Below are 13,329 nucleotides of genomic sequence, written 5' to 3'. Positions count from 1 at the left end.
TTCCAGATGGTGAAATGTCTCTTTAGAGTTCTCACTCTGGATAGACTTTTTTTATTTAACTGCTTGGCCTCTGCCCAAGGGAGTCTGTGTGGCTTTATGGGAAAGGACTTTTAGTTGTGCAGTAATGGTGTTGTGCACATTTGAACATGTGTACTCAGTGGATCGTTCAGCTAGGGATGAAATTGCACTATTGACCGCAATTGTTTGTGCATATGCATTGATTGCACTTATCTGTAAAGTTATAATCTTACTCAGTTAAAGCTTCTGGTATTATATGTCTGCTTGTTATTCTCTGTCCATGCTCTGTAAGGCTCTGTTAAGCCCGTTACCACCTCCTTCCCTGCTGCTTACTTGTCTTCATCATCTTGTGCCTTGCACCCAGTTGGAAAGCGGCTGCATCGCTGGGTCTTGCTGCCCAGCTGTGCTTGTGGGAAATCAGTGATTTCCTAAGGGTCTGGTGGCTCATGGTGGTGGAACAGCAGGGCTGAGCACCCAGACCCTCCCCTTGGAGTCCAGAAAGGATCACAATTTTTCTATGGCTCCCTGAAAGGATGTATATGCTCTGTATCTGCAGAGAGATAGACTAGATCTGGCTTCCAGGAGAACCACCTTTTTTACTCCTTTTTCTTCTAAAGGGATGGGAGGAAGATCAGAGGAGGAGAAAGGAAGAGCTCTGAGAATTAAAAGGTGAGTGTGGTATAAGACTGGTGAGGACCAGATATTAATCTAGGTTTGAAATTAAAGGTGTTTTCCATTTACTGCAGTGCTAAGACATGGAATATCTTCCTGCAGGAGCAGAATGAGATCAAGTTGCTAGCTGGAGAGAGTTTTATCAGTTTTTGAAGAAGGTTGGTTTTGAAATTTTGCTGTCTGTGCTCACAGGGCTTTGACCTAGTGTCCTGGAAAGTCCTCCCTGGTGTGTGCATCTGCCTGTACACTGTGATTTTCAAGGTCTGTTTGGTGTCTTGAAAGCCTTTTGGCTCTGCAGGTAGAGGAAATGCTGTGTCAATACAAAAGTATTGCCTCACATGCCATGGGACTGATGGGTGGAAAGGTGTCCTCTTATCTGGGGAACAACTCTTTGGAGGTGCCTGTGTCTTTTAAAGGGATGTTTCACAGGTAGCTGAAGTGGCCATTTGTTAATCAGCTGCAGAGTAATGATGTTGGGGGATAGCATTAGAATCAGCATTAGTGCTTGTGTCCTGCAGATGAATTTGGCTAATGCTGAAGCATGACTTACCAAAAGTTAGTATCTCTGACAGCTGCATCTCTAACTAGCTGAAAGAAGACAGGGGTACAGGGTTTGCATGCTTCAGGGGTGAAGAGGGAAGGGGAGAACAGCAGGCTTGGAAATGCCAGAGTGGGGGACAAGCTTTCCTTTCTTTTGGTGAGGAGGACAGAGGAAATCAGACCTTTTGGTACATGTACAAGGGGTGGTAAAGGGACCACTGGTGTATCTTTCTCCCCCCCCCCCCCCCCCCCCCCCCCCCCTTACTGGGATGGATTCAGTTGCAACTGAGCACACCACCTAAAGCCGTGAAGCCTGCTAGAGGCTCCTGTCTGGAGGCAGTTTGAGAGACATTGTGTCTGCCTTTTCCTTGCATAGCCTAGGCTTAGAAGTGCTTCCTGTAACACCAAGTAGGCTTTTTCCTGAGTACCTGTGGGTATTGAGGTTGGCAAGTCAAAAGGAAGGTTATCTAAAGACCCTGTGCATTCACGAGAGTTACCATAGTTGCCACTCCTGCACTAGCTGTAACAAATCCACGTGCTCAAATGAGGACGAAGAGGGTGATTGCAGGATGCATCAGGGGTGTTTGCCCCAGAGCTCTGTCATAGCAACATGGGAAAAAATTCCTTGGTAACACTGCATGATGTGGTGTTACTTGTCATGTGGTGGGTACTCATAGCATCATGGAAGGGCCCGTGCAAAACATACTTGCACACCAGAGCTTTGAAGGCATCTTCCTCCCCCAGGCATCTGTCATGAAAGCTTATGCTTTGGCACTGTGGTAGGGCTGTTTCAGTCACACAGGGGAAGAGGCATGCAGGAATAGCGTGGATCCGGTTGATGGGTTGTGCATGGCCCCTGCTCTGAGAAAGGTGGCATAGGTTCAATATTTGATATTCTGGAAAAGCATCCTTGTGGTGTAGGATTATCAGAGTTTCAGGTCATTTTCCAGTCCTACCCTAAAACCTGCTGTGTGACCTTCAGGAAACTCACTGTTACCTGTGTGTGCCTCGGGTCTTCCCCCATCTCTCCTTTGCTGGATCAGTTCTCTCCATGGCAGCATCCTCTCTTGCTCAGTGTCAGTGCTGTGGCCCTCAGCCTGAGCCTGAGCGCAGCCCTGTTTTTGAGGTGATAATAATTCAAAGCCTTTGTGGAAGCTAAAGCTTCCAAAGGGTCTGAGCTTCACCTCATCTGCTCCAGGGAGGCATATCTGGGAGGGAAGGGGAAGATGTAAGGGAAAGTTTTGGCTGCAAGGTGGAGCAGCATGATTTTTTTTTTATTCAGCGCTTTGCTGGCCAAGCAAGGTCCTGAGTGCTGCTGTTGCTTCTCTGTCAGCTTCTTCTGCTGGAAACTCCAGCCCCCTTCTCTCCTCTACCTTGGATGAATAACTGCTGTCTCAAGACCTGCAGGAATGCTGGATGGAAAGTGTTCCCTTCCTTTCAGACTCGCTGTGCATATGGGGCTCATTTACAGCTTACTGGCATGTGCTAGTTGTTCAGACAGCTGACCGGGCACTGCCTCGGCATGAGCAGAGGGAAGCCAGGTTCCAGGACACAAAAGTAAAGGAGAAGGAATTTGTGTGGCAGATGAACGCAGCCGGCATGCCTGTGCTAGCAATGCAAAGGTGTTCAGTGGATCCCAAGCTGCAGGAAGACAATCTGCTCAGCCTTGTAACTATGCTGCTTTTGTCCAGGCCTCTTCAAACACTCATCAGACACCGCTATCTCAGAGCAGCCCTCGGAAGCAAATAGCTCAGGGAGGAAAATTTAACCTGCCGCAAGTTTGAAGCCACAAAGCAATTTAGTGGCATGGTTTGTGATACCACCAGAAGATGTAATTTCTCCATCCATGCTTGGGCACTGCTAGGTACCACTAATTTTCCAGGGACAGACATACTTTAAAGGGAAAAAAAAAATTCTTACATCCCATTCAGCATCAGCCTTCTCTCCTTGATAGAACCACTTACAGTAGGAGAGCTTTCAGAAGTAATGGAGGGCTGGCAGTGGTTGGAATGCCTACAGAAGAAAAGGCAAGGTGTGGAAACATTTTGGTATACATGGGGAGTAATATGGATGACAGCAAGGTGCCCAGGAGGGCACCTGTGTGCTCAAACCTCTCGCTGGGACACCAGCAGCCTTTGGTAGAACTTTGGTTGAACTGGAGAAACAAAGTGCAGAGCGGTCCTAATCTACAACCCTTGTGGAAGCTGCGTCATTGAACTATTTTCAAGCGGCACAGCTCTTACGTGTTTCTGGAAACATGATGGGTTCTTCTCTTGCTCTGCAGGATTCCCTCGCCTTGATGAGGTAAATGAGTTAAGTGCTAAATGGCATTGCGGTTGGTGCCACTGTCAGCTTGGCTTCCTGCAGGGCAAGAGCCCCCTCAGTCTTCAAAGTGATAGAGAGATGCCTTGGGACACGGTGGGGAGGGCTTTGCAATAAGACCTGAGCTTTTTCTCAGCAGTCCACTACTCGCTGCATTTGAGAGGTGTATGCACATCCTATGGCAGTGATCGAGGCCACATAGATGCTCAGACCTGGCTCTCTTTCACCTGTCCTGCCCTCAGGTGGTGTTGGGTTGTGGGCTTGGGGCAAGTCTCTGTGGGTTGGTGAGTTTAGCTCAGGTTTAAACACAGGGGAAGACAGGCTCACCCGTTTCTGCCTCTTTGCAAGGCAGTGCAAAGTTCTGCCTCTGACAGGCAGTGCCATGCTGCCCAAGTCCTGGTGCTGCTCCAAGGCCTCCAGCCTTGCAGAGGAGAAGATGGTTTTGTTTAGTTTGCTTATATGAAAAAAAAAGTCTGTCAAAATAGGGATTTGGAAAGGGGAGAGGGGAGCAGGAAGTCTTCCTGTTGGCATTTATTAGAAGGGAAATGAGTGTTTTATGTTCAGGGGCCCTGCTGGATGTGCAGTGTTCAGGGACAGTGGTGTGGTGAAAGCCTCCTGACTTCTTGAGTGCGGGGTGCAAATGTGATCTGGAATAAGCAAGAAAGGGCTAAATATAGAAGCTGCTGGCTCCCATCCTGCAATGGCAGCTCTGCCCTCGCTGCAGTCCTGGAGGCAGCAAGTTTTGCCTATTGTTCCGGTCACATTCTTGAGTCCCACGATGGGGCCTCTGTGATGGAATAAAATGAAGAGAAACAGATGGGAAAACAATAACCCAAGGAACAGGCCCTGAGCTTTGCTGGAAGCTTCCAAAACCCCATAAATCCCCAAACGCATTTGTGCTGGATTAGGGAACTGAAGCAAAGCAAGGGCCAAGTACTTGCCTTCCTGTACCGCATGTGCTCTTGTTGCACAGAGACAGCTCCCTATGGGGGCTCTACCTTGCAACCAGTGATTGTAGTGGCAACTCTGTTTCCTTTATCTTTTAATTCTGGCAACTTCCCTAGCTGTCCTTTCTTTGCACTCCCTGACTTTTTTGTCTTGCAGGCCCCTGGATAAAGTAACTGCACAATGAGCCAGCCCACCTTTCCATCCTTCTAATGTACAACTGAACAGGCCGCAAGCAAAACATGGTGGGACCCTTGCAAGGCAGTGGTGCAGTCTCTCCAAGTTGCTGGTAAGTGCTCTATAGAAAGGAATAACCATTAGTGACTGTGAGTGTCTTGGAAGGAGAGAGGGGCTAACTTGAGCACTGAGCAGGGAATATGACCTGCCTGAAATACCATGTTTGGTGACCACGAAGGTGTTAAAGTAATTGGAATTCCTGACCCAGCCACAATTCATTTTTTTGTTTGTGTTTGAAGTCAATGCATGATGTTTTCCTCAGCAGATTGTTGTTATCCATAGTACCCCTTCCTTGATTGTGTGTGTGTGCAAAACCCTTGGTGAACAGCAAGGAGGATGGATGACTCTGGAGGTGAATGAATGAAGTTTGGTGCTTTCTGTAGAACTCTACCTTGCAAAAAGCAAACAACTTTCTTACTCACCTATCTGTCTGTGAATTGGCTTTGCTCACAGCCAAAAACTACAACTATTTATTTCCGTAATAGCTTATTTGCTGCTGACTTTTTGAGATGCAGCAGTTCTCCAAGGGATCAGACCAATGTTGCAGCTGGCCCAGGGGAAGAGTGAGGCTGTGCTGTGGGGTCCAGGGGACAGGATGGGGGGTGAAATGAAATGAGGTCTTAGTTTGAACCAACCATCTTGTGAAACCTCATCTTTAGGATCTGAGGCAGGAAGAGCTGCACACGCTGAAGCTGTGCTGCTGCAGCTGTGCTGTTACAGCATGGGAGCTAAGTTGTTTAAAGCCAGATAGGGATCTGTACACCAGCGATCTTCATCCTTGTTAAAATTCCCCTTTTCTTCCCCTGTTCCTTTCCCCAAGCATATATACTTTCAGTCACCGTCCTCCCCAATATGTTTGTTCTTTCCAATCACTGCTCCATGTTAAACAGCTGTCACTGCTCTGAATTGACAGATATATCCCTATGCAAGGAAAGAAATGCTGAAACTGTTCATGTGCTGAAGTGGCTTGGTCCAAAGCTACTGAAACTAACAGCCAGGCTCACATTCTGTTTAATGGCCTTTGAATTAGGCTTGATGTTACTCAGGCAGTTGCATTTGCAGGATACAGGTTTTCTGTGTGGCTGGTCACTCTACTAGGGGGTATTTTGTACAGACAGATGTGTACTCTGGGACTGTAATTACATAGTTTATTAACTTTATTGTTCCTTGCATTTGAGTGGGAGATTTTTTTTCTTTGAAATTATAAAGCATTTATGCCCTTTTGTTCTTTGTGTACATGAAACCGCATAGGAACCACCAAGTTACTGGTAAAAAGTGAACTTGAAATTGACACAAAACACTGTGTTGTGCACAGGAAAGTGCATTGCTTCCTTTGAGTGTTATGCTGCCAAACTCATCTCATATCCTGCATCCCCTGCTGTGCTGCAGCACTGTGATGCAGCTGATGTGCTGTCGTCTCACTGCTTCTACAGCTGGGTATAAGGAACGAGCACACCTAACAAGGTGTATTTCAAAGGCAAGGCCAGTCAAGTGTAACTGGCCCCTGTTTCAGTTCATGTGTTTGCTTGTGCCACCTTGGAGGACTGTCCTCGGAAAGCACGCTGAGGACAGGGAACTGCTCCTGCCAGCCCTGTGGTGCTACAGGAAATGAATCTTCCTGTTTTGTTACCCACCTCGGTTCTATTTAGGGCGAGCCCTGCTTCCTGCTGAGAGCTGAACAAGGGACCGATGGAGGTAGATTTCATAAGGGACATGAAATATGTCCTTCTTTCTTTGGACTTGGAGCCACTGAGAGCCTTTTTATGCCATCTGAATGGGCTGTGGGAGGAAGCAGGGGAGGAGGAAAAAGACTCCAGGCTGATTTTTCTCTTTTAGGATCTGACTCCCATTCCTGTTGTCTTGGGGGAGAGTGGTTTACACCACCAGTCAATGACCTTTTCTCAAATGCAAAGTAAATATTTTCTCAGCAGACTAACCATTGTGAAAGAAACAGTAGAAGGCAGGGAGATGGCAGGTAACTTTAGATATCTTAGATCCAGTACTGTAGAGCTAGGGTGGATAACACCAGTGAAACCAGCAGGAAGAGACCTCTACCTTTTAGAGGCAACTGTGCAGTCTGCGCAGAGGTGGGGAGAGCGGAGTATGGCTCACAAAATGAGGAACAAGAAAAGAAAAGTCAGGGTCTTGAGTAGGTGTGAGCTTGTCTAGCTCAGAGGTGAAGGAAGGAGACAATCCTCCTGTCTGCCTTGTCTCACTTCCGAAGTACCAGCTAAAGCCTTTTTCATGTGTGTAGGCAAGAGTCACTTTGGTCAAATGCACTTACTGTTAAGAGGGAAAAGAAACCCAACCCCAAACCGGCACATAGTAGGGCATAAACAGTTGAATCCTCGCTTAATCAGTTGAACACATGGAAGAAAAATGTTTGGGCTTGAATGAAGTATTGAATTCCATTTGGGCGGGATGGCGTTCAATAATGCCACACTGCAGTGTTTTGTTTTGGAAACAAACCAGAGTCATTTAATCCTTTCTTAACATTGAAGCTATTCTGTAATTTGCAATTTGAAAGTGCAGCTTGGGGGAGCTGATTGCATTTCTCAGTGCCTGTTCCTTGTGCTACACACAACCCTGTTTGGTTTTTTTTGTGTTCACGCTGTGAGAGCTGGTGGGAAGGTCTGCCTTTTGGAGGCAAGTGAACTGATTGATTTCACAAGCAAAACTGAATGTGAGCAGAACTATCTTCATGTTCAGAGCCCTACAGACCCCTTAGCCCTCAGGAATATAGCGGCTGGAGGGAGCTGTTAGGTTTCATTGCTGTTACAGACATGGGCACTTGGCTAAGAGATACTGGGAGTGATTGTGTGAAAGCAGGAGCCCACCTAAATATGCTTGTGTTGAATTGTGTATATGGTCTGACTGGCAGGAAGAAGGAAAATTTCCTTCTTTTGTGATTTTTAGATAGTATTAATTTAGATAGTATTATTTTAGAAGTATTAAAACTTGCTATAGCTCAGCCCCTGGATGCCCACCCCATTTTTGAAATCACAGTGGTATCCTCTTCCATGCAGTTTTGAAGTAGATTCTCTAACGGTGCTTTTGCTCTTGATGTGGGTAGTTTGGTTTGCTTTAGCGGTCCACACCATCTCGGAACTAGTTGAACTTCAAGCAGGAAGGATTCTTGCTGCAGTCCCTCAAGGCGTCGTTGTGTTTGTCCCTGTACAATTACGGTGCTTAGCTGGAGGCATTCACTTTTTGGAAAGAGTAGTCAAAGGACTGACTTGCCCAAGGGTGCAGAGGTGTTTGGGGAGGCAGAGTGAGAGCAGACTGTAGCTCTCCTGTTGCTGGAGCCAAAGGCTCCACTATTGGCCAGCTTCCTCCCTGCTTCCTCAGGAAGCCTAAGCCTGACCTAGCACTTGTGATGTTGATGCCACTGTGATTTCTACTTACAGCCTGGGAATGGCCAAGTTTGTTGTTCCTTTAGCAGTCGTTTAGCTTCTGCAGTGGAGAACAGATAGAAACAAGTAGAGGCTTGACTTGTTCTATAACTCTAAGCACCTAAAGTGCACGTGTAGCAGGTACACCATTGTTTCAACTTTGAGAGATAGGGACTCCACCTTCCCGTTATCAAACCACACCATAAATCAGTGCAGTGCTGCAAGCAGATTCTCTACTGGAGAATCCTTTATTTATTTTTTTTTTACAAGTGTGTGATGCTTAATGTTACCTTCAGTATCATATTGATGCATGTATAGTTTTTAAAAAATAGTAGCTACTGTCCAGTCCATTCTGCCCCTTCTCATGTGGCAAACTAATCTCTTGTATGTGTGGCCAGAAAAGCACCGTGAATGACTTCACCAGATACAGAGCAATGGCAAATCCAGCTCATGATGCATGTTAGCCATATGAATAGCTAGCCCCTTTCTCCTGCTCCTTGTCTCTCCTGACAAGAGTAATGGAAAGTTAAAAGAATTATTTAACATATAATAGATATTTAAAGAAATACTTCTTCCTGTAAAATGTATGCATGGTTATCAACATTGTAAGGAAGAGCATTTTATCTTTAGTTCCTGAATGATGGGGAACACGTAACACAATAAATTACACCAATATAAAAGTTAATGTACTCGGCTTTAACACGGATATTTTACTGTTGTTATCCCTATCGAAAGTGACATCCATCACAGTGACATGCACCCAAAAAGGAAAAAAAATGCCTAGTGTAGTTGTGTCTAATAACCCCAATTACAGAGCTCTTCTAATGCCTTTTTTATAACAGTTTTTCAGCTCTGTATTATCTCCTATTAATGCAATTTCTCTCCTATCTATAAATTTCTCAGGATTGCCTCTTCCCCTCCACTTTCCATAATCACCATTTATTATCCACGCGCTTGCCATAAAACAAGGCTATAGGTGACAGAGAGATTGATGCTGACCTAGATACAGGCCCACCTCCAGCTTTTTTCTTTCTTTCCCCTCAGCAATAATGTGCTCGTTACAGTTTTGAGGAGGCTTTGTTAAAAGGTTCAGCTTCTCCTAGCAATTGGTACCAAAAATAGTCTTGTTAGCTGAAACTTTGCTTGATCAGCAAAGGAGCTCTTGGGGAAGAGGTACTGGGATGGACTCAAGACAGAAATAAACAAGAGGAAACTCCATCCTGCTGCCCTGTCATCTCTGGGGCTAACTTGGACCTGCAAGGCAACAGACCAGCAATGCTTTCTGTCTGCAACTCTCTGCAAAAGGAGGCTTCTCCATCCTTGCTGGCTAGAGTAACTGTGTACCTGATGATGATTTTGCTCACATAGTTTTGGGGGTTTATTTTAATGTTCCCACACTGAGCGTTTTCCATGGGCAGCTGAATACTCTGCAGGCTTTGCAAGGCTGCAGCACTTTTAAGTGCTCCTGGGGGCTTGCGTACTGAAAAGCAGCCCTCTCTTGGAGGGGACAGGTATGGAGCAGTCCTTGCCTCACTGAAGCCAAGTGATTTAGGATAATCTGCGCTGGGCTGCAGGCTGCTTTGCTGTGTCTCTTTCCAAACACCTTTGTACAATTCTGTGCATTTCCCTGGAGTCTGCTGGGCCTTCCCAGCATGAGCAGCTCATTTCTGCCTGCCCAGGCTTCAAGAAGTGCAGCAGAATGCACTTGTCCCCTCTGCATCACTCCCTGGGCCAAGGGCCCTGCCAAGCAGGACACATCTGTGCAAACCCGGGGCAGTTGCACAGGTCAGGGATCCTGAGGAGCGGCCAGGTAGTGCCCAAGGAGAAGGGAAAACTACTTTCTTTCACGGGAGTCAGTTGGTTTTGTTTTCTGTCTTCCTATTGCTAGGAAAGCCTGGCCCTGTTGGCCAACACTGGTAAGGGAGCCGTGGCTTTCTGCAGCTCCAGCTTGCTCTCCCTTTGCCAGCCTTTGTCTTTGCTCTGCTAGAACACTTTTTTGCATAGCAAAGAATATCTCATTATCTCCTGTCCAAAAGGGAAGTGCAGCTCATGGAGTAATTATCTCTGCCATCCTCGCTGCCTTATTTCTTACCATGTTAGCATACTCATAATTAACCACAAAGCCTTTTTTTTTCTCCTTCCACCCAGTTCTTGCAGTTGTACTGCACTGAGTAACTGAGGCATGTTTGAAATAAAGCTCTGCCTGTTTCTACCTACCTTGAGCTGAGTTTAGCTCTGTCCTTTGGTGAAAACTGAAGGGAAAGGTCCAACTCCCCAAAACAGGAGGAGACATGGGAGGGAGCGGGTTGCAGGTCCTCTGCCTCTCCTTTCCCAGTCAGACTGTGACATGAGCTCTGTACAAAGACCCGTTTTTGGGGAATACCTTTGCAAGCCATACATGATGAGGCTGTCCAGGCAGCTGGCATGGACTGTCCGTGTGGTGCTGCTGGAGGAAGTGTGTGGCCCCTGAATTATAGCTCTACTTATCCTACCAGATTTTGGTGGAGTATGATTTGTGGTTCCTTCAGGGAATTTTTGTAGTTTACATGTGTTGGTTTCTTAGTAACCTCACTTTGTTTTTGTTGTCATTAGTGATGAAAAAAAGATCAATAAAGAATAACTCTGAGCCTGCTTTGGTAATAGGATGTGCTTTGGTTAGTGAGGGAAAAGCTTACACTGAATGCCATGTTATTAATGAACCATTGGTTTGATTGTCTCATTACCGCCCTGAAATGTTCTTTATATGACCAATATGTAAAGCCTTTGTATGTGTGGGTATATCCAGCAACACAAGGGATGCAGTAGCATCTCTGAAGGCCTCTCAGTGGCCACCAGTCTGAACACCCTCCAAAACTTGTTGCTGATCCAATTTAGCTGGGGCATTCCCAGGAAGGGCTTGTTTCCTCCACTGTTTTTCCTGCCTCTGCCCATAGCAGTGGTGGGAGAGCAAGGAGCAGCTGGAGTGATTACTGGTAATTATCTGTCATTCTTGTGAGCCTGATCCTAGGGTTGCAACTTGGCTTGGGAATTGTATGTGACTTTGGCTGTGCAGGGGCAGAGCCAAGGACTTGTGATGGCCTTCCCAGGGCTGTGAAGGCTGCAGATGCTTCTGTCAAACTGTGGCTCTGCAAAGCAGGAAAATCCCTCTTCCTCTTCCCCAAGAGGCCAGGAAACCAGCAGAGGAAAAGTCAGTGTTCACAGACAAGGATCAGCACGAGTAGGCGGGCTGGGAGGCAGCTGGGCTGCCCCTGTTCACCTCTGTGCTGTCAGCCCTGCTCTTTTTGACCAGAGCTGCATAAGCTTGCTGGCCCTCAGGCTGCAGCCAGAGGGGTGTGCTGGAAAGAGCCTGCTTTGGCCTCCTGGCCAGAAAGCCCCCAGTCTAGCTCAGACTATCATGGCTGTGAGGCCCTTTGCTGCCAGCTGCATGTTTGGGCGAGGGAGGATCTCTCCATGCAGCAGGACACTGAGCAAAGGAAGGAAATGTCTGCAGGCTGGGTGGCTGCCTGGGCTTCCCAAGCAGTTACTTGGGCTGTACGACAGCAGCAAAGAGTATGTCGTTACCATACTTGCTCATTTGATATGGCCTCTCCACGATCTGCCATGTGGGCTTCTGAGCTCAGGCAGGAAGAGTAGTTACTGTGCAGCCAGATGGTTTTGTTTTTTACAGGGAGATTAATTAGCTATCATTGACTGGCCCAGCCCCGGCATCTGAGAAACAAGTACTTATGGCAACAAATGAGCTGTCAGTTGTCCCCTCCAGAGCCCGCTGAAGGAGTTCAATGGACTTTTCTTCAGGCCCTTGGCACATAGATGTTGTGTGCTGTCATATATTACCTGTCTCAGTTCTTGAGGTGTCTGCTGAAGCTTGTGTGATGGGCATGTAGGTGTGTTAAGGGAGGATTGACCAGAGTTTGGGTATATTTTCAGGATCCCCTGCATCTGTGAGGAGCAGCTCTGCTGCCAACTTCACAATACCCCCTCTTCTTCTACAGAGGAAAGACTTCTGAGCCTGCTGAGAGTCAGGATGTCGTGTGGGATGGTGGCAGGGATGTGTCTACAGAGAAGCGCATATGCTTGTCTCCTGGGAGCCCCTGCAGCTCTGCAGAAGTGCTCTCAATAGCTACCAGTAAGTAAGTATGAATTTCTTGGGTCAGACGCCATACAGCTCATGCCTTGTTGGGCCTTAATGAATGGGAAATGGCATCTGGAAAGGCTGTAGACTTGGCTGTACTAAGCAGATGACACTGAGAGTAAAAAATGGATTTAAAGACTATGGCTTGATTTGGAGATGTTGAAGCTTGTATGATGGGCATGTAGGTGTGTTAAGGGAGGATTGACCAGAGTTTGGGTACAATTTTAGGATCCCCTGTCTCCATAAGGAACAGCTCTGCTGCCAACTTCATGATGCTCCCTCTTCCTGCCATGGAGGAAAGACTTTTGTCAGGAGCACTAAATTAGGTGCTCCTGCCAAGCTGAAGATTTTATGGCAATTGCTGTATTGGGAAGAAAGACTAAATAATGCCCTCGGAGCTTCAGAAATAAAAGGTTCAGTGATGCCACAGCTTCCCATGTGTTTGTTCTGAAATCTGTGCCCAGTGCAGGAACACATGGACCCGTCTGTTCAGTTCCTCACTCATGGGCAGTGAGGTTTAGCTCCTTCCCTTTGTGCAAGTCTCCTCTTGTTTCCTGTACCCATTTGTGACCTTCTTAGGAGGGCTGGAAGCCCTAGGGTTTTCCCTTGAGGGACGATTGCTCATCCTTGAATAAGATGTTTACTCTTGCCTGTAATTGCATGGGGTTTGAGCAGCGCCAAACCCTAACTGTGCTTCCTTCCCATCTTGTTGCTTTCATGTAGAGACATGGGTGTGTGAATTGCTTGGGGAGGTTCAAGTTGTGGCATGATAAGCTCCATCTCCAGGCACTTTCCCAATCTAGTCTGTCAGGAGCAGGTTCTGCTTCTTGTTGTCCGTTCATTGCAATCCCCAGTGTACATCAGGGTCTCCTGGCCTTCCTCTGCTGCCCTACCCACCTCTGGCTCACAGTACATTCGGGAACCAGTTACTGGTTTTAAAATTGGAGGACAGGCATCCTTTATTCAACTTTGAAAAATGGGGAGGTTTGGAGCAATGGAAGGCGAAAGGACCATGGGTCCGTTCCAGTATTTATTTTGCTTTTTGGAAAACAAAAATATTTACCAGGCTGC

General features: G+C 46.9%; 1 long non-coding RNA gene across 1 annotated transcript in view; it reads left to right on the top strand.

Annotated features, from left to right (window-relative positions):
* The first annotated feature begins 629 nt into the window (after positions 1–629).
* The window catches only part of LOC128137788 (uncharacterized), a 112,777-nt gene continuing 100,077 nt past the window's right edge, over positions 630–13,329 (top strand). Inside the window, exons 1-2 of the long non-coding RNA XR_008233838.1 lie at positions 630–687; positions 4,657–4,786. This is a non-coding gene — a long non-coding RNA (uncharacterized LOC128137788). The remainder of the gene's footprint in view (positions 688–4,656; positions 4,787–13,329) is intronic.

Source organism: Harpia harpyja, chromosome Z, assembly GCF_026419915.1.
Source record: "Harpia harpyja isolate bHarHar1 chromosome Z, bHarHar1 primary haplotype, whole genome shotgun sequence".
Taxonomy (NCBI): Eukaryota; Metazoa; Chordata; class Aves; order Accipitriformes; family Accipitridae; genus Harpia; species Harpia harpyja.
The sequence above is the reverse complement of the archived record's forward strand: the minus strand, read 5'-3'. Positions and strand labels throughout refer to the sequence as shown.